General features: G+C 42.1%; 1 protein-coding gene across 1 annotated transcript in view; it reads left to right on the forward strand.

The window, feature by feature from the left end:
* KCNH1 (potassium voltage-gated channel subfamily H member 1) overlaps nt 1-27,986 on the forward strand; it is a 177,294-nt gene that overhangs the window by 141,622 nt on the left and 7,686 nt on the right. The window lies entirely within an intron of this gene.

A 27,986-nucleotide genomic window follows, 5' to 3' on the forward strand; every position in this document is an offset into this window, starting at 1 on the left:
TTTACCTTTGTCTTCTGAAGTACTTTAATATGTCAAAAATTAGATTTCCTTTGATAACAAAGCAGTACATGTGCCCATTACATCCTTCTGTTGCTGTGTGTTTTGCACAAAATAGGCTTCTCTATTTTTTATATTGCTGTGATAATTTATCTCCATATAACTCTGCTTTTGTAGAGTAAGTGATACCTGTAGGTTCAGCCAGTTACTTGCAATTTCACGTTGTAACTGCAGTTCTGCCCCACCTGGGGGTCCCAGTTGTCTGTGCTGACAGGAAGCCACAGTTGTCTTTTGAGACTGTTGACAGAAAACTTGAATACCAGTCCTCAAGGCAAATTTTGTCCTGTGCTGTGGGACCTCAAGAACATAGTTTGCTCTCACACCGTTTCTATAGTGTATGGAAGGGGCCATGTCTTTGCGGCTGGATAAGTGAGATTATTGGCTCTCTCAGGCAAAACAAATTAACATGTGGGCTGTGGTGAGCATAGGAAGCTTTCCTGTTCCCCAAACCATGGGTTAACCGTATATACGCACAAGGGGTTTGATGCAGGATGTGTTCTTTTGCGCTTCTCTCCCATGCAGCTGGAAGGAGGCTTGGCCAGTGCGGCCAGAGCAGGAGTTCAGCACAGGGACTGTGAGGAGAAAGCCTCCTGGAAAGCCTCCGGCCTTCGTGCAGCCCAGCACCCAGTCTGTGCTGTTGTCACAGCTGCCACCACGGAACTCTTCACACGGGTTGATTCTTTTAAGCGGCTTGCTGGGCATTGCAATCGCCTTTGTTTCAGCCAGTCTCCCGTGTGTGGCAGCAGCTGAGGAGACAGGTCAGGCTGTTGACAGGATGCCCCATGCTCAGCATCCCGTGCTGTGCCTTCCCCGGGCAGACACACTGTCCTGGCTCTGCCGTGGCGCCGCGGTGGGACTCCTCGGTCCCACTCACTTGAACTCTGCTCATGTCCATCCCTGCTCCATGACTCACACAACACAGCACTCCTGTCCATGGAATTGCCTCATAGTCTTTATAACAAATGTTGCAAAGCTGAGGTGCTACAGGGCTCTGGAAGCACTGAAAGTATCTTGCTTTCTGGCATATGTATGTGTGTGTGTGTGTGTGTGTGTAACATATGCGAGGATTCAAGGCTTAGTTCTGATCCTGCTAAAGTAACATAAGTCCAAATCCTGCTCCTACCATGGCAGATTTATCAGAGCATGACTGCTAACACTCTGAAGCTGACTGAGAGACAGCTACGTGCTGTGGACAGACAGCAGCCAAGAGTTCACTCCTACAGCTACCACGGGAGCAGGAAAACAGCGATGAGTAATAGGAGTGAGTGGGGAATGTGCAGCAATTTAACAGCTCACAAAATGAATGTAAAATGATACTGTGTTCCTTGCATTAATATTAATTATTTCTCTCACCAAAATAAAATGAAAGCAACATTGTAAGCACTCATTTAAAATTTTTAAGACTGTATTATTGAGGCACTTATATAATGCATTTGGGACCCACTTTCCTGTTTTGTATGAGAAATAAGAATTTTGGAACAAGATAAACAAGTGAAAAGGAAGAATAATACTGAGAAAATGAAAGCCATGACAATTGCTGCTTGTAGGCTTTCTTCCTTTTCCTCTTCCCATTTGAGATGCTGCTCTGCCACTGTATGTTCTGGGGTTGTAATTCTATGAGAATGTGATTGATTGTGGTAGGTCTCTGGTAGAATTCAGTCCTGTAGAAGCAGTGATTTAACCTGGGGAGTATGGGCTTTGGTCACAGTTCATCATCTTTCTATAAATTGCAGTATGTAGCTCTGCTGCTCCTCACAGCACCTTAGAAAGGATTTGCCATCCATAAAAATCATCCCTTCTCCACTTTGTTCCCTGAAAATTGTAATTTGCAGCCTCCAGGAGAAGCATTGCGTTCGTTACTTGACCTGACTAGTGGAGTTTTTCCCCGTTGTGTTGGGTGGGTGGTTCATCAGAGTAGGAGGCAGGGACTGGCTTCCTCATGTTTTGCCCCTGGTCAGGTAGGCAGGTAGTTCATTTCTCTACACATGTGTTCAAAGATACGAGGAGGATATTTAATTCAGGCTGTCTCTGCGGTAGCTGTATAGCACAGGACAGCACACCTTTGTTTCAACTAAGGATTTTTCTTTTTGCATGCCTGTAAGCACTCAGCAGGTATTTAACCAGTCAGTCATGAAAGTGATAAAAGTATTGCAGATCCATTCCCTTGAGTTGTTAGAGATGGATTGTCCTCCCCTTCCACCTCCCCACATATCCCCACTGATGTGCTCTTTGGTGCTGCACTGCATCTCAGGCGCATCATAACCCCACTCCTGCCACCAAGGTGGATGTGTGCCTGTAGTTTGGGGTGCAGGGACAGACACAGTCACCTGTCAGTGCTGAGCAGTCATCCCCTGCAGTTGTTCCCAATTTCTTCTGGGGAAAAGATAGTCGCACAGGTAGAAAAAAATCCTGAAGAATCAATGTGGCCTGCAGAATTGCCAGCTGGGCCCTCCATGTCTAGGCTAAGGTCTAGGCATGCTGAAGTAATTTTCAATTTTTCATTGCAGAGAAGGAAAAAAACCCTGGAAAATCAATATAATTTCTGTTTTCCATAGGAGACAATGGACAGATTGTATGCTTTAAGGTCAAACAGATGTTTCATCTTGACACATTTTTTTAAACCATAAAAACAGTGGGAAAATATATAAAGGGGAAAAGTGGTTCAGACATTCAAACAAAAGATTAAGGGTGTCTTTTTGCTTTATTGCAAATATTTTAAAGCAATTAGCTTTGATTTAGCTAATAAAGTCCAGTCATTTTCAAAGCCATCTCCTTTATTCCTTGTTTTATACAGAATCAGAATGAATTTTCTAAGTGACAACTAAGGAAAAAGAAAGAGTTTTAATTCTTGTTAGCAATTTTTAGAAGATGACAAATACTCTAAAATGGCTGGCCTTTTGATGTTTAACATCAGATCTACTTCAACAAAATGAAAAGCCATTTGCCAAAATATTTGGAGTAGTTGTGAAAACAAAAATTCTGATACTCCTCTTTAAAATTTCTCTATGAAGGGAACCAGTGAAAGCAAGTGGCAACATTACATGATAATTGCAATGTAAGGATAATGGCATCAGAGCTGTCAGCAGAATGTATTCGTGTTTCAGGTGCAGCAGTGTATGGGTTTAAAGTATGGACGTATGGAGTTAATATTGGCCTGATTTCTGATAAGTACCTGTGTCTGCACTGTGGTGGGTAGAAAGTGAATCTTCCTCTCCCAAGCATTTAGACAAAAACTCATTGTGGAAAACATGGGCTCTTCTTTTGTGTTGGCACAAAGTCTGGTGTGAAAGAGCCCCCGTGCAAATCCAAGGTTTCTTGTTAGAGCCCTGGGGGCTGAAAATTTCAGGCTTTCTGAGTTAAAATGTGCTGACCCTCAAGCAAACACCACTCTTGACTTGAGGCCTTGGAACAGGCTCCCGAGATTGAGTGATAGCACGGGGGTTGTGGGTGTGTAGTTTGAATAGTACTGTGTGATCTCGTAGGGTGAAAAACTTAGATTTAAGATTTTAGTATATAGTAATACATGTGAGTCAAGATAGGGGATTTTAGGTGTTGTCTAAGTCCTTCTTCACCACCTTCTTCTTCCTTCTTCTTCATGGGTTTGGGTGCTTTTCCATAATTAGGTGAAAAATGTCCACAGTGCGGGCCTCAGATAGTCATTATTGGGTCAAAAGTATAAAAAATATAGGTGTCACCTCGTTATTAGGTAATTATCACTTAAATAACCTTAGAAAGAGTTAGAAGCACTCAATTTTACCTTTTTTCTCTAACTTGCTAGTTAGAGCTCATGGCTCATGAGTCTGTAAATAAATAAAAAGTAATAAATATCCAAGTCCAAACTCGAAACCTACATTTCCCGTGTATTAATGCTGACCTTGGCAAGGGGAAAAAGAAGCCAGAACTATCACAGTTTTTCTCTTGAGCCCAGGCTGGGCTGGGCACTGAGCCTGTGAGCCAGGAGCTGGGCTGGCTGAGCTGCTTTGCAGTGGATCTTCACTGGGACCTTGTTTAAGTGATGCCAGGGACCTGGCCTCTTGCAGGCTAAGGGAACACAGCACCGCTCCTTGGGGCTGGGGTAAAGGCAGCGCAGTTTAATATCCTCTGATCTGCAAGGTTTATGAAGACTTTGTTCAAAAAGCACTCTGGTGTGCCCTCTGCATTTTCAACATCAGATAAGAAGCTTTATAACTCTGAATTATTTATAGGTTGGTAATACAGTAGATTTGACCTTTTTATGGGGTAGCATCGTGCAGAAGCGAATGAAATATTTTTACACAAGGGTCAGGCATGCAAGACATAATCTTGTTGTTTCAATTGTGATGTCCCTTCACTTTGTTTTGTCCTAGCTGTGTTTGGATTTTTTTTTTTTTTTAGGGGGGGTGTTCGGGTTTTGTTAATTTTTTGGGGTTTTTTGGGGGGAGTTTTGTTCGTTTTTTGAGTTGGTTTTTTTTTTGCAATGGCATTTCTTGTATCTTATGTGTGAATTGAGGACAAATCTTGCAAAAAACCATCTGCTTGTTTAAGCATGGGAGGATTTTTTTCAGCAGCAATTGAACAAATGCACTTATAAAAAAGTTAAAAAGCTGTACCCTTTCTGCTCATCTCATAAGGATGAGCAATAAGGACTGTATTTCCCAGTTTATAGAGCCTGAGCAGTACCTTTCACCTGCTTAAGTGCCAAAGCACTGAAATGAAGAAAATTTGCCTTGTATTCTCGTGAGTCACCAGAACAACAGTGGAATAAGACTTTATGTACTTCATAGGAAATCCAATGTGTTTCTTTGAGAAGTGTTTTAATACGGTCTTTTGGATTCTGAACTCATGCACCCATAATAAATCCATATGCCTCTCTAGTGCTGTATTTTGCCTTTGGACCTGATTTCCAGAGATACCAAACTCCAACCAAAAAAACAAAACAAAAAACCCCCCAATACCACTCCATGTCTGCACTTTCAAAAACTCCAAGAAAACCCATGCAATTTGGAACATCTGCATCTGCACCTTGGACCAGCATACCTCAAAAGAACTCCTTTCTAGAATGAGAAGAGAGACCCCAACAGCACTCGTGTGCACTCACTTGCCTTCCTCACCAGCTTTGATAGGATTTGAAAGGCAGGACAGAATGGTAATGGGTTAGGTGAGTTCCTGACTACTTCTCGCTCCCTAGAGTTACATCTCTCAAAAACGCAGGCTTGGGCCGCATACTTGCACCGAACTGTAGTGTATTGAATTTGTAGCAGGTTGACACTGCAGGTCTGAGCCTCGACTGATGCTTTAAAGCATCCCTCAGATGGGGAAGATAAATTAAAGATTAATCCAATAGGTAGCAGAATTACTCATTTGTGCACTGCTATTCAGTGGGACTTTTTTACTTATCTTGAATGGTAAAATAGAGACATTTAAGGATTCAGACCGAGAAAAATGTGAATGTAAAAAGGCGGTTCTCTCATTGGTTTTAAAATCCAGCACAGTAAGGAAGCGATGTGGGTCAGTGAATAAAGGCAGAATAATAACTGCATTGAGGCAACTTTTGAACGCTGCTGTATGATGCTGTCAGATACTCGAAACTTTTAATCTTTTAATTTGTCACAAAACCTTTTTTTCCTTTAAAAGCTATAAAGGTATGTAGCACTTCAACAGATGTGCTGGTGACTTGTAGGGAACTTAACCCTGGAAGTGCTGTGTCTCAGGGGTGCTAAGAACTCCAGCATGGCTCTAACTACAGCTGCTTGCGGCACTTGGCCTCCCAATTTCAGCTTGCCCTGGAAGTTACCTCAACTAAAGCTTTAAAGATATTTTGTAACATTTATATTTGTGATCACAAAAATATTGTGAAACTTCTTTTAGAGAATTTGGTAAGAGAAGTATGATGGTGCTAAGCTGTGAAGTGAGGTAAGGGTTGAATATCTTCCAAAATTACTTTTTTTTTTTCATAGATAGATTTTTGTATAGTTTTATTCTTACTACTGAAAGCAGGGGTTTCAGTTATTGGGTAACTGCTTTTCTCTTTAGACAATTCCAGTAATGTCAGTGAAGCTATGCTGAACTTCCACCTCTGAAGGATGTGACTGGGGGCTTGGCCCCTCCTAAACTGGCCATTTCAAGGGTAGGAAAGGCCCATAGTGAAATTTGGCAAACCTGTGGTCCTATCTGTGTCTAGGCAACCTCCCAGACTTTGTACCACCTGTATCACCTGTAGCAGCATTGTGTCCTTCACAGTTTTGTGTCCAGAGTAGTTTTCTTAATGCAAGTGGCCATGCAGGAAGGCAGCCTGTAGCTTCTGTCCCAGCACTGTCACTGGAGGAGACCCTGCTCTGCTGACAGCAGGTTTACAAGCCCCTTTTCAGCATCCTCATCCTTTCCACACCATAAAAGAAGCAAAGCCAGGGCAAAATGATCTCCTCTAAAATTTTCATTGTAGAGGGTGATTGAACCAATGGAGAAATGGATGTCTGTTTTGGACAAAATAATTAAAAATGGATGAGATAACTGATTTCAGTCGAGCAGGAAAACCGAAACAAAGCAATGCCATCTGTAAGGGATTAAATAGACTTCTGAAAATGTAATTCTAATGCACCAAACAATCAAGTTGCCATCTTGATATGTCGAGGATTAGGTACCTCACTTCAGCCATTTTGTCAAACATTTAATTTCACTATGGCTTAAGAAGCTTGGCTTCTGTTCCATGCCCACCTTACAGTTTTCGGTTTTCTTTTAGGAGCATCACAATCATATTGTGATGTTTCACAGAGATGTTCCCACAATGTTTTCTTAAAAGTAAGATTAGGAGAATATAAGTCAAGGTTAATGAGATGGGGACAGATTTCTTAGTAGGGCCTGTAGCAGTAGGACATGTGTTAATAGTTTCAAACTAAAAGAAGGTAGATTCAGAATAGATACAATGAAGGCATTTTTGACAATGAGGCTGGTGAGGCACTAGCACAAGTTTCCCAGAGAGATGGCGGATGCCCCGTCCCTGGAAAAATTCAAGGTCAGACTCTAAGCACCCTGATCTAGTTGAAGATTTCCCTGCTCATTGCAGGAGAGTCAGACTAGATGACCTTTAAAGGCCACTTCCAACCCAAACTATTCTACAATTGTATGATTCTATGAATGCCACTGGTGGCAGAATAAGTCTGGAGACTGAGGAAACCTGTGGTTCAGTCTCAGAAGTCTGGCTTTTTTTGTACCATCTGAAATGAGCTGAGTACAGTTTTTCCACATAATGTAATAAAAAAAATCTGGGATTTTTTTTCCTCAAAAAATTATCTGTCCAGGATATTCTTCCATTATCCTGTCATCAGCAGTAGAAGTAGCTCCTTACTGGAGCTTATTGGTGCCTCATTGCCTGTTCTGAATGGGATCCCCCATTAGCCATCTCATTGAATGAAATCCCCATTAGATGTCTCATCTCCATAGTGCAGAGTTACAGCAGGTACCTGTTGGAAAGCTGATAATTCCTTCTTTTCAGGGTGAGGGTGGTTTTACACAGTGTGGGCATCAGACTGTTCTTTGCTTGGTATCAACTGTAGTAAAACAAAACACAAATGATGTTTTTTCACTGTGGGGAAGCTTTCTTGCTCTGATCCCATGAAATCTTGCATACACTGTGAATATACTGTAGCATTTAAATATGATATACAGATTTCTATACACATATGCTGTATAAGAACAACGTAGCATGAGTCATCTTACTATGACTGCAGGGCTTTTGCAAAACACCCATTAATTCTGTCCGGTCAGTCCCCACTGTATAGATTGAAAAAATTATAATCTTCCTCAAATTGCTTACATCTGAATGCTTCTATGTTTCAGAGTTTCTTCAAGCTCTTTTAAATCAAAAGAAAGATGATCCTGTCCTATTGCTGACTCATGCCTCTTATGTTTCTGTTCTGCTTCACAGGGCTTTTAACATTCTTCAATGTAAATGTACCGAACTGGTAAACCAGACATTTCGGAAGCCACATTTTCTTGAGTAATAGCTATGCTCAGTCTCAGTTTTCCTTAGACTTAAGGAAAATTTCTACTGGCCTAGCATGCAAAGGCGTTTGGAGAATGTCTTTTAAATTATTTTGTTTTCAAGGGCTGGTTCTCATTACAAAAAAACTAAAAGGTCAATGCACTTACAGTTTTATTTCTTTTGGATGTTTTGGATGTTAAGATTTCTTGAAAATAGAATTTTTATTCTCAGGAAATCCCTTGCTTTCAACTGCTGTTTCTTCCTCATATCTGACTCTGCCCAAAGAGCTGCCTAGAAGACAAACACCTATCTTACAAGAACATCACAGTATGGTTCAATGGTTTCTCCCTAAATTCTTACATTTGTTTATTTATTTATAGGAGTACGGGTTGGGGTGTCTGTGTGAGTGTTGCATTGCAGTATCCTTTAATCATTTCCCCAGTGCTACTTAGTTTCTGGCTTTCCTGAGAGGTGCACTTGCACTGACACTAGCTGATGACATTTCCGTCCTTTTCCGACTACTTGAAAATGTGCAACTTTCCATGCTTTCAACAAAGCCATCCTTCAGCCTCAACAAAATCCATACAGCTGTTCACAGACTGTCTCAAACCCTTTTTGTTTTTTGCATAGAAGTCATAACCTGCTTTCATCCATATTGATTTCAGTTAAAGGATGAACTGCTTGCAGTGATGTTACAGAAACAATCTGGCTTAATTATAAAGCATGAGTACGTACTAGGAGCAGACGTGCAATCCTTCTTCTGTGGGTAAATGGGTAGTAAAATGTCACAGGGCACTGCAAAGGGGAATTCATTAATCTTTGGAAAGGATAAAGCTACTGCAACACCCCAAGTCCGTGAGGAGACGGTTCTGTTGGCTGTGCAGGGTTTGGATGCTGCTGGCTGAGAGACAGGTCATGCAAAGCCCTGTGAAAAATAGCACCTGGTGAACTCAGCACTGCTCAGCAACACAGGAGCCCTGGGCTAGAGGGCAGGGCTTTCATGAGAAACGCCAGGCAGACAGGAAGGTTGTCAAAGGCAACCAGAGCTTGAGGTTTCTTGACGCTGCAGGTCTGCCTGAGCCTCACCCCAGTGCAGTTTCTGAGCCTGCCTCCATGTGTGAGGAAGGGATGCCTGGGGGATTTTCAGAGGCTGAGAAACTGCTTAAGGTTGGTGATGGGCACTCTGTGTAGCCACTCAGCAGTGGGGGGGTTAAGGGTGTTCAACTCCATTGAAAATTTTGCTGTTTAAGCTTTTAAATCAAACTGGTTTTGATTTTGAAATTGCTGGGATGCCCTGGCACTCAGAAACTGAAGTATCATCTTCTGGTGATTGAAAGATAATGCTTGCTGCTCTGGGACCTCCAACATAGGAAGGACTTGAACCTGTTAGAATGAGCCCAGAGAGGCCACAAGGATAATCAGAGTGCTGGAGCACCTCTCCTGTGCAGATAGGCTGAGAGATGAGATTGTTCAGCCTGGAGAAGAGAGGGCTCTGGAGAAACCTTAGAGTACCTTCCAGTAGCTGGAAAGGGACTTTTAAAAAGGGCAGGTAGCTATAGGACAAGAGGAAATAGCTCCAAACTGAAAGATGGTAGGTTTACATTAGACATTAGGAAGAAATTACGAAGAAATTCTTCACTGTGAGGGTGGTGAGGCACTGAAACAGGTTGCCCAGAGAAGTGGTAGGTGCCCCATCCCCAGAATTTTCAAGGTCAGGTTGGATGGGACTCTGAGTAACCTGGTCTAGTGGAAGGTGTTCTTGCCCACAGCAAGGGCTTTGGAACTAAATGACCTTTAAAGGCCCCTTCCAAACCAAACCATTCTATGATCTCTGAAATGACATACTTTATAGATGCAATATTTTCTACTTGAGAAACTTAACCTTGCAATATGAGCTTCTTTACAGTAATGGAAATTCATGGGACCTGCACACCATAGTGGGATTGAAATGGGTTTACATTTACCTGAAGTGAATTATTTTATCTGTAGATAGGTCTAATAGCACATTGTCAAATAAAGGCCCTTGGATAAACCAACTTTTCTGTTATGATGGTAGCAGTTTGATGCTTTAGCACCATATCTTTCTTTTTGCCTGGAAGCAGCCCATCACATTGAACTAAAAGTAGTGACCTCTTATTCCTGTTGTGTTACACACATCAAAGTAATTTATTTACTGCACTGGTAATTCAATGCACTATCTGTAACTGTTCTGCAAGCGTTTCTGACTTCTTTGAACATCTATTCTTACAGTGAATATCCTGTATTGCTAGGGAAACAAGGATTGCTTTTCTTTCTACTGCAGGCATCTAGTTTAAGGCTAAGCTGATTATTCACTCTCTTTACTCTCCAGTCAGGCAGCAAAAGGAGTGTTTTCCTTGCCTCAGAAGCTGTTACAAAGTTGAATCTACTTAAGATTCCCAGGCAAAAGGTGTTTGAGAGACTAAGGCTTATTCCACATCCTAGATCAGTAGTAAAAAAAGTCCCAAACCAAAAAACTAACAACAACAATAACCCCCCCCCCCCAAAAAAAAAAACAAACCCCCAAAACCCAAAAAGCCTTCAAAAAAAGGTGAAATTCAGTGCTGTTGCTTAGGAATTTTAGATCAAATCCTAAAATATGTATTTTACTGGGATTTTTGCTGATTCTTATGTGTATAGGAAATTTTTGACAGTGCTTAGTTTTCCAGTTGGAATGAATGTCTTCACATACGCCTTCTGTCTTCCTCCTCACTGTCATTACATCAGTGGGAACTTTTGCATGCTCTTGTCTTGGAGTATTCTGTGGGGAGAACAGTGACTGCTGGAGCTCCTGGAGCTTACTCAGGCACAATACAGACCTAGACACAATAGTTGGACTTAAATCTAGATCTAATCTTAAAGAGGGATCTTTTTAGATAGGGAGAGAAGACATAAAAATTTAAGAGATATGCTGTAATTGTCTTGTGAGGGAGTTTAAGTATGGTGATTCAACTCAGTATGAAAACTCCTGTAAAAATTGGACACTTACTGTAGCTGAATTATTTGTTGGGTTTTGGGTTTTTTTTTTTCCTTTTGACAGTTGTTTTTGTGTTGATTCTGGGACCATTTCCTTTATATGACACAGCACAGGAGACATTTTGACTTCCAGATATTTACAGAATTGGTAGAAAGTGGCCAGGAAATGAAACGGTATGGATGGCATCTCAGCTCAAGCCAAGCTTTGATTTTCTGAACCTTTTGTTTGTGACACAGATTTCCTGGGTGTTGTGAAGCAGAGTTTATCTGTTAAACACGTTGAACTTTGTTTCTATTCTACTTGCTTGGTTTTGTAATACTAATAGAAACTGGAGATGTTTCCAACAAAATCACGATGCTTTAAAGCTATGTCCACCAATGTGTTAGAAGGCACAGTGACATCTGCTTGTTGCCTAAAACTGCCAGTGCTAAGAGGGTGCCATCAGCTATAGTTAGACACAAAATTTAGGGCTCATTCTGGCCATGAAGTGTGGGAAGAGGAAAGACATGCAGCAGAATGCAGACCCTATCTCAGCTTTGAGAACATAAAGGAGAAAGTAGAACTGTCACCCTCACCTGTTCAGGTATTTAGGTCTCTTTTTATAACCATCAGAATTTAAACAACTTCATTGGAGCAATGGCCTCCTCAGAGGTGATGAATTTTCCCATTGCATCCTGCACTGCCCAGGAGTGCTTGACCTTCCCAGCAGTAAGCACTGCTCTGTCCTGACTCCTGACCCTCATGCCTTTGGTCAGGGCAAATTAACAAGAACCAAAAATAGATGAGATGCTGCCACCGGCCACAGGGAGTCTGAAGTATCCCAGTCCTTGTTCCCTTACATGCAAAACACATCTCAATGCAGGGTATGATGCATTTGCAAATTCGCTGCCTGATTTGTTCCTGCAGTCAAAGTGAGAACATAGGCCAGTCAGTATTCCACTTGGGTGTTCGGTCTGTGAATTGTGGCTGTGTTAGGAGGCATTTTGGTTAGCCAGAAGCCTTCTGAGTTTGCCGACTATGTGTGTGGCCATCTACAAACCCAGCGAGGCGTAGCTGGATCGCCCTGTCAGTGCCTCAGTCTGTAGACATTATGCAGCACTTAGGTCCTGCAGGACCTCTGCAGTGCCTGGTATCATAAAAAGCTTCTGATCACTTAGTCCAAGCCTACAAGAGGAAGAACAACCTTTGTGTAGTGTATTAATGTGAGACTTGGGAGATACTAGTCTACATCTCTGATCTGCAAAAGGATGTCTCTGGCAGCCTTTAAGAAATAATTTATTTTCTTCTGTCTTTTGTTCCCTTTCCATAAAATAGCTCTGGCATCATCATGCCAGACTACAGCATGGAGAATTAATGGTCTGTGTGTACAGAAAGGATAATGTGGTCTGTTTGGAGTTTGATTTCATCTCTTTGGCAGGTGTCACCACTGCCATCAAAATGTTTTCGTGCAGTTCAGGAGGGTTCTTTGTGTCTCCTGAGGTACCCTTGCCACCACACTGAGCAGCCTCGCCACCATACTCCTACTTCATTGGGGTTAAGTGGAGGTTCACATCTGAGATGTGGTGATTGGTCAGTGAATTGCTGCATGAACCTGGCAGCGGAGCCCCTGCACTCCTATTTTGGGTTGTGAGCCCAGCCCAGTCCTGGATGCAGCACTAACAGGGTAGTGCTCAGCTTCTGAAACTGTGAAAAATAGAACCAACTGCAAAGCCAACAGCAAGAGCAAATTTTGGGGTGTCTCAGCACTAGTTGCTAGCTGTAGGTTTGTCCTTGAGCAGGTTTGAATGAGAAGAAGCCTCTCTGAGAACAAGAACAGAATGTTGTATTGAAGCATGTAAATGCTTTGGAAAATCTCGGGCAATTGAAGTGACTCACGGCTTTAGCACCAGTGCTGGAGATCATTTGGCAAGATGCAGTTTCAATAACCAGTGCAGGCACAAGGACCAAGTGTTTTCAGAGCTGGATGTGATGCAGAGATGAGCCCAGATTCTCCCTGCCCCCAAGGTACAGGCTAAAAGTATTCTCTTTATCTAAATCATCTTGTCTGCCTGATGACTGCTTCTTTGAAGCTCTGATATGGTACATGTATCCAGCAAATGATTTATTTAAGAAGATAATCAAATGCAATATGATATGCCCAACTTCTATTAAGACAGAAAAATTTCTGTCTTCCCTCTGGGGAATCCTCTTCTCTTGAGTTGGGCAAAGATGAGGCTTGTGTGGTGATTAGCTGCAATATGTCCTGTGAAGTAATTTGACTCAGCTAAAAGGGATGGCAGCATCCTGTGCTTCTGCTGAGTCCTTCTGGGTCTGCACATTAGAGCAGCAGCAGGCAGCCAGCTGTTGACAGACGGCTCTGAACCCTTTAGCAGCAAACCTGGGCGTCTCACAGGAGAGAAGTTCTAATGGCAAAGTTTAAAGGATCTTCTTTTAATCACCCCTGCACCTGAGCAAGATTGGAAAGTTGGATGCAGATGCTATAAATTTATTTTAAAAAAAAAAAAAAAAGGCATAGCAAGAGAAAACAGAAGATGCTGTTGAGACTCTTATTTTTAGCAAAATGAGTTCCAGACAGTGTCCTGGGGGCAGCTGGATTGCAGAACAGGTGATGATACATAGTCATATTTAAGATGAATGCTAAAAAATTCCATGACTTACTGAAGCAACAGCTTTTCAATTTATAGTATTCTGAGGATGGTGATTTTGAAGAGCAGCAGTTTGAATTTTAGCTGGTTTAATGCAAACTAATGTTCCAGAAATAATCCTCTTTATTAATAAACCACATTTCCTAAGAAGTCATGTATGAAACAGCAAATGCTATGTAAAAGGAATATTAAAGACAAAATCTGTTTCAAATGCCAGATCTGGCAAACTCTCCTGTTAGAAAAATATCTAATAGCAGCTGGATTGGGCTTTTTCTAACTGGGTAAGACAGATTGTTTGAGGAGGGGGAGAGTGAATTTGCAACTAAAATTGAAAAGATTCCTGAGCACCACTTGTTCAAGGGGTGTTTTCATTTAGTCCAATATCATGACTGAATCATACTTTATAGCTTGGGTCTGCTGGGGAAGTTATTGCATCTGTGTGCACGGGAATGCCTGTTAGCAGCCGAGCTCATGTGCTGCCAAGGTCTGCACATCAGCCTGCAGACCTCCCACCACCCTGCTCATCACGCCCAGGCAGACAGCTCCTGCTCCTCCCAGCGCCTGTATTCAACAGCATAGGACATTTCTGACAAATCTTCCCAAGGGCCTTCTAAGATATGAGATGTCAAATATATTTATTTTTAATTATTTTTTTTTCTAAACTCTTTTTTTTTTCACCCCTAGACTCTTCTAAGAAGTTTCAGGCCTGGCACAGTCTTAAAGATAACTGGGCTGCTGGTGAAATTTGTGATCTCCAGCACTCCCTACTGTCAGTGCATGAGAGAGAGGCCTTGTGCATTCAACTTTGTGTGCTGGAAAAAGATTTTTGTGCCCTGCCTGTTCTGCTTCTGAGCTTTGGGGAGCAGAGAGAGAGAGAGAGAAGAGGGCTATTGGCAAGTATTTTGATTCTTGACCTCCTGTGGTGCAAGACCTGGCTTTGAGAGGACAAAGGCAGGCAGTGAATTTACTGTTCTCAGGCACTTTTTGGAGGCAGTGAGAGGCCTTGAGCATGTTGCCTCCCCCTCTCCATGTTGCCCTGCAGCAAGAACCACACTTATTCTACATGTTGATGTGTCACCCCCTGCTTGTGGGGCTGGTGGTCATGAGGGCTCTACTCTGAGGATGGGGACAGGCACCCAGGTGAGGAGCACAGTGGGGCAGCTCATTACCCATCACTGAGCTGGAGGACAGCTTTTCCACATAATGAAAGCATGCAGCATGTCAAGAGATGCTCCAGCACTGGCATCCTGCCAGGAGGACTCTTGTCCTGAGAGCTGGCATTAGATCCAAGTTATAAGTGACCAGGTTTTGGAGTTTAGGGAGATTAAATGGTCTCTGCCAGCATTGCCATGCCCTCCTTGACAGCATTTTCTAGAGCCTTCTGTCACTGAAGAACAAAAGCTGGATCCAGCATTTGCCTGGTGGTTCCATCCACTTCAGCCAAACAGGCATTTTGGGCTGGATGCCCCTATAGCACAATGAGAATAATGGAAATTACAGCTGATTTACTATGCAATGATGCTTCTGAGCCAAATGGTTTCCATCTGAATATGAAGCAAATTTGCCAGCGTGCCGGTGTAATGAGTGCACCATCTCTTTGCCCCTTCTGTCCCTTTGCAGTCAAGTGTTTGCTAGAAAGTGCAGCATTAGATAAAAAAATCACAGAGGAAAGGTTGGGAGTCACATCTTTAAAGTTTCTCTAGATTTTACTTGGTATATAATAGTAGCTCCAAGTGTTGGGAAATGGATAAATTAAAAACATGCAAACCTGCTTTGTGCAGAGTAGCCCAGGTGTGTGCATGTGCCGCAGGCTTGTTTCAGCAGGGTCAACGTGGAGTCCCCATGCCAGGAGTTGTAGGAACTGTGCTGTTTCATCTCGAGATAAAATGTTTTGTCCTGTGGACTTTTGAAAAGCCTGATGGAAGTCTGAAAGCTCTGTAGCTTCTTTTTATGAATCTGGTGCCAAAATCTCTGCAGAGATTTTGTGATCAGTAGCACAGAGACATGCCGTGGGCAGACTGGTGATAAAGATGCATGTTGGGAGAGTTCAGGGGCATTTGAGATGACAGCAGGGGTGGAGGATGAGATGTATCTTTGACAAGCCTCTGAGTCCTCAAAAATCTGTTAGTCCTTCCCAGCCCCTGGATAGCCTGTGATTAGAATGGCACAATGATGGCTTGGGTCCACCTGCTCTTGAGTTGTGGGTGCACAGAAATTCAGTGGCAAATTCAAAGTGGTGAATGAGGCCCCATGAGAAATGGGGTTATTATGCAGTAAGGGAGATGGTCTTAAAAGCAGTTGATTTGATTAGGATGTCATTATGTGAAAAATTAAGAGCGCTTTTCATTTCTGTGGGATGATGAAGCTGTTGCCAAAATCCAGCTTTCAGTTGCTGGTGCTGGTTATATAATAATGGCTGCTTAGTGTTTCTGAGGATTGTAACCTTAGTTGAAAACAATGTCAGGAAGAGATTCTTCAGCATGGTTTGCTGTTTGTGCAAACACTTTTATTGTCTCTGAGCTCTCTGTTAGCTTGTCCAGCTGTGTCTTTGTCAGGTGTGCACACATAGCAGATTGATCTAAGCATTGTTTACTCAGATTCAGGGGGATGCATTGGCTGTATCTGCTGATGTCTTTTCTTGAGTTTAGATCCATGACTAACATTATTTTTGATAACACTTTCTTTTTTGGATCTCAAAACAGCATTTTCCATTAAATGACTGTTTCCACTATACTGAAATACTCTCTTTGTGGAGTCTGGTATTATTTCTACATGTACTTAACTGCTGAAGTGTCTGCTGCGTTCTTCAGTTGCTAAGGACATAGTTTCCTTTCCTTGATGATTTTTTTTAATGTCTCAGCCTATGCCTGTGGTATGGGAACATTCATCTTTTCACCGGGACAAATTTAAGTGAATTTTGGTACTAGTAATTTTTGCAGACTAGATGTCTTACAAAGGCATAAGAGAAAGCAGAAAGGAGAGAAGAGCTCTCATGGAGACAGAAGAGAGGGATTTTTGCCTTTGTTTTCTTAATTCTGAGCAATTAAACAAATTTGTGCACTGTAGTCAAGTGCAATCATTGTCAAAACAGAAAAATCTTTACAGCACCATTGAAATGTCTACTCTTAGGTCATGCTTTGGGAACTGTTCCCAAATGGATCTCAAGTGCTGGAGGCCTTGGTTGTGTCCTCTAAGTCGTACAAGGGACATGGAAGACCTTTACTTCCTCTCCTCAAGCACAACTTGACACCATGATGGTGACAAAGCAGAATGTTGCAGCACCTGCTGTGGGTCTGTGGCAACATGAAACCCACCTGACTTCCTGACTTCTCCAACCTCTCCATGGCAGCAGGTCTTCCCATTTTCAGGAAAGTGAGAGCATAGTGTGCTGCTCACAGACTTTATTTCTGATCAGGATGATGGTGTTTTACATTCCTACACCTGGGATAAGAATCAGTTCATGTGAAAGATGAGGCTAGAAAATGGGTAACAAAACATAATATGACAAGCTCCTTGAAAGATGCCATGCCTCTCTTTTTTTAAAAATAAGAAAATTATGCTATGTAAATATAAACCAAAAATGCACATGGGGAACTAAAGAGCCTGTGATGCAGTGTGAGGAGGAGTTAAACTGAGATTACAGAGCTTCACTGCACTCCAAATCTGAGATATGGCATCAGTGGTGGCTTCTCCTGGATACTAGTACAACTCTGAAACTGAAATATATCACATTTCAGTGATGCTTAGAGGTTAAGGCTTCGTGTCCCGGTACTACCAGTGGAAGAGAAAGAGAAGCAAGGGTGAGCTCTGTGTCACATCTCTCTCTTATCTCAGAACAGGGCGTCAAGGAGAAAACTGATTTTACAATGCTCCTTAGGAAGAAGCAAGGACATGTCACCGGAAGGATTTAAGTTTAGCCCAATGTGACATTAGAACATGGAAGAGGTAGAGATGGCAAAGCACGATAGTTAAACAATCAATATTTTATTGATCACTTAAAAGCACCTAACCACGTCAGTGTACACTCTGTGCTCTGCCTCACTTAAGCTACTGAAGCTGAACTCTTCAAACCTGCCTGCCTCTCAAATAAAAATTAAATGTTTTGCATTGTCTCGGTGAAGTGGAAAAATAGGAGATGAGGAGAAAGCGTAAATGAAAAGCTGTCTGTAAGATTAAATGAAACATGTTAGTTTGGGGAAATGAAGGGTTAGAGTTGCAGAACAGAAAGAGGGCACTATTCAATAAAACTGGGACAGTTTTCAGGTTCAGGAAGTTAATTTTTCTCACTGATTTGAGAAGATGAAGAGAATGGAAAAACTGCTATCCAGGAGGGGTTCTGGGGTTAGGTGTCATTGTCTCCTCAGCTGAGATTTTTCTGTTTTGAATCAGTGGTGAGGGAGTTTGCTGAAGTGGGAGCCAGAATGCGAGGATCCCACCTCCTGGTGAGGACCCGTGTCTGCATGCTGGAGCACCAGTCCTATCACCTGAGGGAAGATGGGGGACCTCAGTTCCAATTCACACTTTTAAAAGCAGAACTTCCTTCAGCCTGACTTGTTGGAAACACTGGCTCTGAATGTCTCTGTAGCATGGAAGGCAGGATGTCCTGTTGTGTGTGTTTCCAAAATGAAACACAGGGGAGACTTGGAACAGCTTTCTCTGAGGTGACCTCAGCCATCCTGGCCTTTGTCTCACTTGCAGTGGGTTTGGGTGGGCATCTCATAGCAGTGACCTCATCTCAGGGCAGAGCTCTGGCCAGGGAGAGAAGAGGAGGGAAGGGAGAGTTTCCCTCATGGAATCTCTGTGCACATCGGCGTTTGAACTGAGTTTTTGTCCCCGTGATATGGTGACAAGAGCTGTGCTCCTTAAAAGGGTGTTCAAATCCTTTTGGCAGAGGGGAAAAGGGAAATTTGCTTTCTGCTGTCTATGAGTACTGTCAAGTACTCGTGGAAAAACAAGGTAGACAAAACCGTGACCATGGTTTCCAAGAGTCAGATGCAAGGACACACTTTTTCTAAACAAAATCTTTTAACAAAACTGGTTGCAAATGCAGCCTGAATTATGATTGAAAAGGCATTTGGGGATGGATGAACCACCGTGTATCTGCCCATGTCTGTATAAGAGGGAGAGGTGTGATACAAACAAAGGCTGGGTCAAAGCCAGCTTTTAGACTCACATTTGGTGGTCTCAGAGAGTCTGGAGTTTGTGGTTCCTACTGCCTCTGGCGAAAGATATATAGTGGTTTTCAATATTCAAATATAACTTTGTCATTCTTTGAATACAGATAAAGGTAAATATTTTAAAAATTAGGGTTTCAGTCTGTTTGTGTAGAAACAATGCTCTCCTACTGAACTATCCTCGTTTTCTTAGAGGTGAGAAAGAAAGAAGAAGGTTTCAGGAGAAATTGGTGAATGTTTAAGTTTAGCGTGTCTGAAATCACTTGACAAATTGTATTGAGGATCTCTTATCTGAAACTTGTAAGGGTGAACTCTCACCAGTTGAATCAGAAAGGGATGTCTTGCACAAGTAACAGTTCAAACTGCTGATAAAAACTTGTGCGGCTAACATGAGACACTGCAATGTGTGCTGGGCCTGCAAAGTTTTCCAAGGAAACAGGCCATTTTGCCTCATTGGACGATGACATTTTGCTCTGTGTATAAACTGAAAGTCCAATAGAACCCTAAGCATTGGTGCCACGTAAGTAATAAAAATAATGGCATTGGTCATATTGGAGGGATTGAGAAATTGCTGTAAAACTCTTGGAGATGTGTGAATGAAATACACTGATAAGACAGAAATCACCTACCTCTGCCAGTATTGGAATCTACATTCAGCATGGGATTTAAGTGTCTACTTTCACAGAACTAAAATACAACAAAATCAAGAAATTCTGCTCTAAAGGATTCTCTGTGAAGTTACTTGGAGGGATCAGTCAGTCCTTGGCTATTTTAATTAGCTCACCTGTGGATTTAGCAGATGGAGACAGCTATCAGTTTTGACAACCAATAAGGAGGACGGGGCTGTCTCTTACCATCACCAGCTGCAGCTGGACTGTGGGAAACTGACAGAGATTGTTTCTAGGAACTGTGAGTTTAGAGCAGCTCTTGTAATGAAAAGGTCTGAGACACCTCACTAGAGCCAATTCTTGTCTTCCCTTCAAGGTTTTAAGCTCCTGGCTGTTAGTTAGGGCTGAAAGGGTTTGACAGCTGCTTTGGGAAGTGGTAAGCAATGCACTTTTTCTGTTGCTGACTCTCATTCAGTTTAAGTAGTTTGTTTCCTTCTCACATATTGTCTGCTCTTGAACAGACAAAGGACAGACCAGTTGGGTGGCACTGGGTGCTTGACTGTGCATGACTGTCCAGCCATGCTGGGCCACCTCCTTGGGTAGAAGATTTGTTTTCTTGCTATGCAGGGCTGCAGGTTAGCTTGGTTTTCTTCAATATTAGAGCTGAACTTTAGGCCTGTTAATTCAGAGAGAGACACATAAAGGAGAGTTCACGTTATCTTAGGCAATTTATGCAGGCAACTTTCATCTGAGGGTAATTCTCAATTTATAATTTCAAGAGCTGCACAGTCCCTGTGCATTGGGAACACAGAGCATTGTATTTGTGTGGATTGGTTTGTGAGTGGACATTCAAAGGTAGCTGAATGATTTGTAAGCTCTTGGTAAGCTCTGATTAATTTGAATACATTTGAAAATACATTTGAATCCTCTCTTGGAAAGTAAAATACCTGTCAATCACCATAAGCCTAATGACAGAAAAGCAGATAAGTGAAAGCAGAAGGAAAAACAAGTGAATGAAGACACTAGCCAAGAGGAAATTATCTTAATGGCAAGCTAGTATCCAAAATGTAATCACAGAGGGCAAACTATACAATTTAACTATTCCCTCCACACATTACTTTTCTCAGCTCTACAACCTCTGCGTCCGTTTCAGATCTGAAGTGAAATTGTGTCTGAGTTAGAGGTGGGGAAAAAAAAAAAATCCCAAATCTTTGACTCTCACAAATTGCCTGGTTTCTTCCGGGAAACACTTAGTAAATGGCAGCAAGCCACAGGGAGCTTGGAGAAACAGACTGAGTCCTGAGGAGGCACATTGTACAGATTATATGACGTTTTGTATAGTTGTAATTTAGGTGACAGAGAGGTAAGTTCCTGCTGTGCCTTGGACTCTCCTTAAAGCAGTTTTTGAGGCAGTGTTCTCTGCCCAAGAATGCAGGTAGCATGTTGATCTGGAATAAAAGATGACACTACCTGAATTGTTAGTGTGTCTGATGTCTGCCCACAGCTAGAAAAGCACCCCATGTGCTAAAAAAGAAAATAAAAAAAAAACCAAAACCTGAAACAAACCCCCCCAAAAACACCAAACAAAGATGAAAATAGTATTTTATAGGAGTTGCTGCTGGAAACTGCTGACACTTGGCTGTCAAAACCCATAAACATTCTTTTTTTCCTCATTTACTAGAAACAAAGTCCTACAGAGCATTTCACATTTTGATGGACATAGTAGTTCTCGGGGGTATAACATTCCCCCACTCAGATCTGGCATAATTTCCCTAAAGCTCTTGTTTGCACATTAGGTATTTGCTTGTGACAGCTACTTTTCATCTCAGAATATTGAAGTTCTAGTAGATCTTTAGCAATATATGTATTTCAGTGGTTTCTTTTTCCCTTGCATCCTTTCTGTATTAGTGAAGGAGGTTGCTAAATGAGTTATAATGTGCTGTAATTGTGTCCATCCAAACCAGAGTGGTTTTCAGGTTTTAGTTGTGTAGTTGTCGAAGTTTACGGTTGACAGTGTTTTAGAGTGTTTTGGGGAAGAAACATCTCTTAATGCCTCAAAACCTGCTAGGGAGTCTGTTGCAGATCAGGCGGGGTTTTTTATTATTTCCACTAATTGCTTTAGATATAATTCTGTCTTACTTTCAGTAGTATTTTTTGTGAAAGCTTTTCCCTTTTCACTCAACACTAGCACAGCCTGTAAACATGAATTAGAACGAGGAGCTTGACATAGAGGAGTAGAGCCCTGAGTTGTGCAGAACTTCTAAATAAGTAATAGTGACACAATTAAACACTAATATTTGAGCTGGTATTTCTAGAATTTGTAATCAGGCTACAAAGCAGGCTGTGACAGAGAAGAGCTTCAGCACTTTGTAGCTGATAGTGCTCATGACAGTGACATTTAGCCCAGATGTTGTTCTGTAGAGACTGAAACCCTTTTTTCCTCTATTCATCTGGGTAGCCTGGATGCTGAAATGATGAAGTAGTGGCTCTTCCAAGCACTTGTCTATTGATGAAGTGCAGAGAAGTCTGGTTTTTGGAGAGTAAGTGGGTACTGCTCTGTCTGAAGGGCAGGGTGGTGACACTCCACAGCACAAAGGGCTGTGCCCATCCACGTGTTGGCTTTTGGGCTTTGTGTCTCCCAGGGATCCCTGAGGTTTGCTGATACTGGCACTCCTGGCGCCAGCACTCCTTTACAACCTCACTGCCAGGACCTTCCGAATCTTAATTTGGTTTGAATTTCCAGATAATTAATCCAAACTAGAAATATTTGGGAGTGCCCAGAAGGGATGTGGCCTTAACTGGAGAGGAAGTCATTCCTTTTCAGAAGCAGAAATGAAATTCTGCTGTCATAGACAGTAAAACTAGAGAGAACTTAATGACATCTGCAACATTACTGCACATTCTCTTGATCCTATATTTAATGAGAAGGTAGGACCAGTAATTCCATCCTTTCTGACAAACCATCCTATATAATTGCAAAAGACACAGGCTCCTTTTGCCCTGACACCTGCTAATACACTGCTATAGGGATTCTTCATCATTACACTCTACGTTTATCACATGCAGCTTTGGTTTCTTTAACATCAAAGTCAAAAGCATTTTTATTGTTGAGCCTTCTGTCTCTTTCCATTTTTCCTCCCTTTTTGCTTCTTTAAAAAAATTAAATAAAAAAAAAAAAAGGAAGAAAGATTGGATCCAATTTTCATCGGACTAACATCAGCCTGAAGATATTTTCATCAGTTCTTGGCAGATCCTAGATGGACTGTGTAATAATGAATGCCTTTTCATGATTGTTTTCCTCACGCTTAAGTTCATTTTCTGTGAGCACTGTATGAAGTAATTTTAAGCTTTTAATTGTTTATGATATTTGGCACTTCCAGACTCTGGGAATGTTTCTCTATCTGTGAAAGAGAATTATTAAGCACCAGAGAAAAATGCCATGCTACTTGCTGTTATGCTGAGGAAGACCTGCCAAATCTTGCAGTATTTGTGCATGCTATAGAGATACAAAGAAGGGAAACTTGTGGAGCTAATAATAGCAGCAGCTTTATGGCTAGAAGCCTCATAATTGTAACTCCATGATGACAGTCTGATTCAAAACATGATGAAATCTGTACTTCTAGCTATTCTTGTGGATCTTGGATCAGTCTTTACAAATCAGAGTTGAAAAAAAGCTTGGATGTTTTTGCACAAGATGGAAAGATCCTTTCATTCCAGGTGCAGGCAGGTCTCTTTCAGCATTTGTCTGAAGGGTAAGGTTTTCAATATATTCACAATTTGTCTAAATGTAGCTTGATCTGATCTTTAAGTCTGTCTCATGCAGTGTTGGCATGCAAGTCCAAAATCTGGTTGCTAATACATCATTCCTGCCTTGCCCTTCTGTTGATTATCTTTCTGGCAGTGTGAGGAGAACACAAAGAACATGACTTGCCATGCATGACTTGGCAGGCTGCACCGTTCTGGTGGAGTTTGTGAACATCCAACAGTGGGCTGTTCATGACAACAACAACTACAGTCAGTGGACAACAAAGTAGAGCTCCTCTCCCATGTGGAAAGGCTGAGGGAATTGGGATTGATCAGCCTGGAGAAGAGAAAATTTGGGGTAGCCTTCCAGTACCTCAAGGGAGCCTACAAGAATGATGGAGACAGACTTCTTACAAGAGTCTGTAGTGACAGGAAAAGAGGAATGGATTTAAACAGAAAGAATTTGTTTAGATTAGATAATAGGAAAAATTCTTCGCTGTGAGACTTGCCAGAGAAGTTGTGGATGCCCCATCCCTGGAAGCATTCAAGGCCAGGTTGGATGGAGCTCTGAGCAACCTGGTTTAGTGGAAGGTGTCTCTGCGCATGGCAGAGTGGTTGGAACTGGATGATCTTTAAGGTCCCTTCCAACCCAAACCATTCTGTGATTCTGTGGTTCTATTACTCTATGAAACTTAGTCTGGAATCAAAAATTGAAGCAATGTTTCATCAAGATTACATGATGGATTCTTTATTGCCATCAAACTGGGTGTTTTTCTAAAAGATGCAATCTAGTTGTAACAGGATTCTGCCCAGGGAATGCCCCTTCAGAGCAATCCTGTGGCCTGCCTTATGCCTGGGGGTCACATTGCCATCTGTTCTCCTGGTCTTATCATAAAGAAATTATGGAAGTCATATTCACAAATAATATCCATGCTCTGTTACTTAAATTATGCTTGTTATTTATGCTATGTTATTTAAATGATATTTGGGTTTCTGTGCTGAGCACAGTAAAATCCTTGTAACTGTTGCTGGGCACTTCACATTTGACAACCAAGTATTCAGTTATGTTCACCTCATTTTTTAAATATTTTGACCTTAATCTGTAAAAACATTGATTCTAGAAATACAACTTGAAAATTCTATGATGATTCAAAAGAGGCAGAGTTTTTACCCGAAGTTACTCAAGACTTCATCTTCACAACTAGGTAATACTGAGGAAAGGGAGGAGTGCTTGGTGTCATTTCATCTTTCTTTCTTGGACAGAACTCATGCACAGGCAGGAATATGGTCACAGAGAGCCTTCTGTCATAGGTCTGTGGGGGACGTAGGGGAGCAGGGGTGCACCAGGAGTGCATTTCTCCACTTGTCTCTAAGTGCATTTTCAAAAAAAAAAAAAAAAAAAAAAGAAAAAAAAAAGTTATCGAGTCATTATCACTGCATGCCTTGGTTAAATGTTTATATGATTGCAAGAATCTGTGCATAACAGGGCTATTTTTCAAGGTTTTGGCAAATCTAGGCTGATACCTCCACAATACTCCAACTTCTGGCGGCTTGGGCAGCTTCTCTGTGGAGGTACAAGATTCAGCACCTTTTTTAATAAAAGCAGAATTATGAAATGAGATTTGAGATTAGAGGTGTGAAATATGCAACTTTAGGCCTGGTGTTTAAATTTCACATTATTTCATCTCAATTCTGGATCTTTGTCCATATTTTAGCTTTGACATACTGTTAAAACGCTCATACTAGTTTTTTTCTGTGGGACCTGTGTGCTTAGGTCTTGAAGAGTGAAATGTTATGGAGAACTGCATAACTTGTGAAGTCTCCTGCGTTTGAGCAGTGTATGATACACGGGCTAGGAGATTTTGAGGGTATAAAGCTCTGTCCCCTCCCAGATAGACATGAATGCTTGGAGGAAGAGATGAAGAGGGGCTGTTCTAAAAGCTATCTTGGGATCTTTGCCACAATATTTTGGGTTTTGGACTTTGATTAAGGTCCATGTTTGTAGCCCTATCAAATTCCATATGAAAATTTCTATGTAGATCCAGACTTCTCTACCTTATATTGAATGAAATCTATTTTCTTTTCCTTTGTACTCTTACTGCTTGTGAGAGCAGGTGTATGTGCATTGGCATACCAACCAGATTTTCTGAATAACTTGGCTGCTGCTGAAGATAAACCACTTAAAAAACGTGTTTTCCTCAGCAGTTGTAAGAGAAGAGCCCATTTTAAAGTTGTGTATTTTTATTTATAAGGACTTGCATTTAATTTTAAAAAAAGGCAGAAAAAAATCCAAAATGGAGTTAATTAAAGTATTTTCAATTACTGCTGAGTTTTGCATAGCTATAATATTTTTGCTTACTACATAACTGTGGAGCTGTCTGGAGAAAATATGGTATTGGGGAACTTGCAAAAAAGGAGATAAGTGACATCTTTGCCTGAGCTTCCCAAAGAGAAGTTGCTCTCTGACAGCTGTTTCTCCATGAAAAGGAGTCAGGTAAAAGGAGCCAGCCCAAGAGTTGGAGAGCTGTCCCTGGCAAATGTGCCTATGTTTGACTTGCACGGCACGAGCACAGCTTGTCACATAAATGCATACCTGTAGAATATGTCAAGCAGGGTGGGAGACCCAAGCATTGCATTTCTGCATTCATGCAGTGGCCGCTGCCCTGGTGTACTTCCCTCAGAGCTGGTGTAAGGCCTTGTGGAAAATGGAAATTAGAGCTTTCGTTAGTGTGGTAGCAGTACCCATGGAAAATGCAGTGTTTATACATCTCCTGCTACATAGATTCCTGTTCCTGCTGCAGTTGGATCTCCCGAAAGCAAAGCAGTGAAGGTGTGTTCAGGGCTCTCAGGCTGACCACCACACAGTGGGAAGGCTGGTGGCAGCTCCTCCATGGCCAAGTGTGCCTGGCATCCACAGGGAGGACTCACCTAGGCAGTGCCATGGAGAGCAGTTGGGGCTGTGGGTGGATGAGTGCTGCCAACAGCTTGTCCATCAGTGCTCACTTTTCTGCATTTGCTGGTAGATTCATTGTGTCCTCCACCACCGAGATCATGCTAGTAACTGCTTGAGGTGCAGTGGCTAGGGCTAATATGGATTGGGCCAGACTGTTAATACTGGATCATTTGCCTTGCTCATTGCTGTCTCTCCTGTAGCAGAGACAGCTTCTGTCATGCAACTTACACGTAACTTACAATTTATGTTGCAAAAACCAGTCATTAAATAGCGAGAGTTGCTCCAATGCTTTCCAGACAAGTGCTGATTGGGTGTGTGGAGCAGGGGTTGGCCCAGACACTGACTCTGCAAAGCATCCCGGCCCCTGGGTCTGAAAAGCCTTCCCTGATGATCCCTGTGAGTGTGACCACTGCACCAGCCAGTCAGACATCCCTTCTGAGCATTTAAGGCAAGTTCTGATCCACAGGTCAGCCCAAGACAACATGCTCATGTACAAAGTGAGCCCTGTCAGCTACACCTGGCACAGATGTGGATGTCCACACCTAACATGCAAACTCCAGGACACAGAAGGCTTGGGGACACAGAATTTTGCAGGGACAAATTGACCTGTCTTGGTCAGGTAGCTGCCTTGGTTTGCTGGGGCTTTGTGCCCCCAGACCCAGCCTCAGGATGCTGCTGGAGTGACCCCCTGAGACCCTGCTTGGCAACACTCTGCTCCAGTAGTGCAGGCAGGGCAGTTGCCCTAACACTGGGCTGACACTCATCCCTCAGGTAAAGTGGGAAGCTGCCAGAGTGTGGGAAGCAATTAGCCGGCAGGATTGCTTTGAATTCCCTTCCCTGTGAGTGCTATCCTTTCAATTCTAAGGATTACGCTGCTTTGTCCACTTTTTACTGAGCTCATTGCAGAGTGAGTTTCCTGGAGGGAAGAAAAAAAAACAACTGTCAAGTACCCTGTTTTCTTATTCTTATCTCATATTTAGTTTCCTAATTGCAGCTTGAAAATAAAATATCCTTCCTGCTAATTTTATTCTTTTGTATTTAGGAAATGCTGCCAAGTCTGACAACTTCTTCTTTCCAAAGACGCGCTGTTAAATTTTTTTTTCCCTGCTCCACAATGACAAAACTGTCAAGAAGCACTGGAGTCTGGAGAAACATTCATTTTGTGTGTGCCAATGGAGAAGTGCTTATTAACTTTAGTTTAATTTAAATTTGTCTTCAACAGAGGGATGGGTTTATTTACACATTTCCTGATAATGATTTGAATCTCAAAGTTATTTCTGCATTGAAGTGTAAGGTCTTTGAGTGGATTTTCCCAAAAGCAGCTAAAGGGATTAGGTCTCGGTGTTCAGTAGAAGCTTGGGGCTGCATCTTTTACCCTCCGTATTGCAAACTTCAGCTTCAGGGACCTCTCATTTTCAAACAAGACTACTTACTGGTTCTTCATTAGTGCCAGAGTGGAGTCTTTGGATTTGCTTGGAAAATACCAATACTGATGTAAAATGCACAGGGGTTTTGAAGAGAATGTGTTTCCGTCACATACAAGGAAGAAACACTGCCTGGCTACAGGTTGGGACACTGTGAGGCTTTTATCAGTACTGTGGGATGCTTGGGCTGCTCCCATAGAAGATCACTTAGCCTAGAGGCTCAGGAAGATATAATTAGGAGGGTAGATGGAAAATTAATGCTTCTTTGAGCAAAAATGTTCTCTTTTGCATAGAAATAAAGAGATAAATCAAGACATGAAGCTCTACAAGCTTCTGAGGTAATCAAACCATGAGCAGCTTCCTCGTGTCTTGCCAAGCCCATCTCCCATTGTCCTTGTGCCCCTGGCTTTGGGACTGACTCCAGCT

The sequence above is a fragment of the Chamaea fasciata genome, unplaced genomic scaffold, assembly GCF_029207755.1.
Source record: "Chamaea fasciata isolate MVZ Bird 193981 ecotype frontalis unplaced genomic scaffold, bChaFas1.0.hap1 SCAF_3, whole genome shotgun sequence".
Classification (NCBI taxonomy): Eukaryota; Metazoa; Chordata; class Aves; order Passeriformes; family Sylviidae; genus Chamaea; species Chamaea fasciata.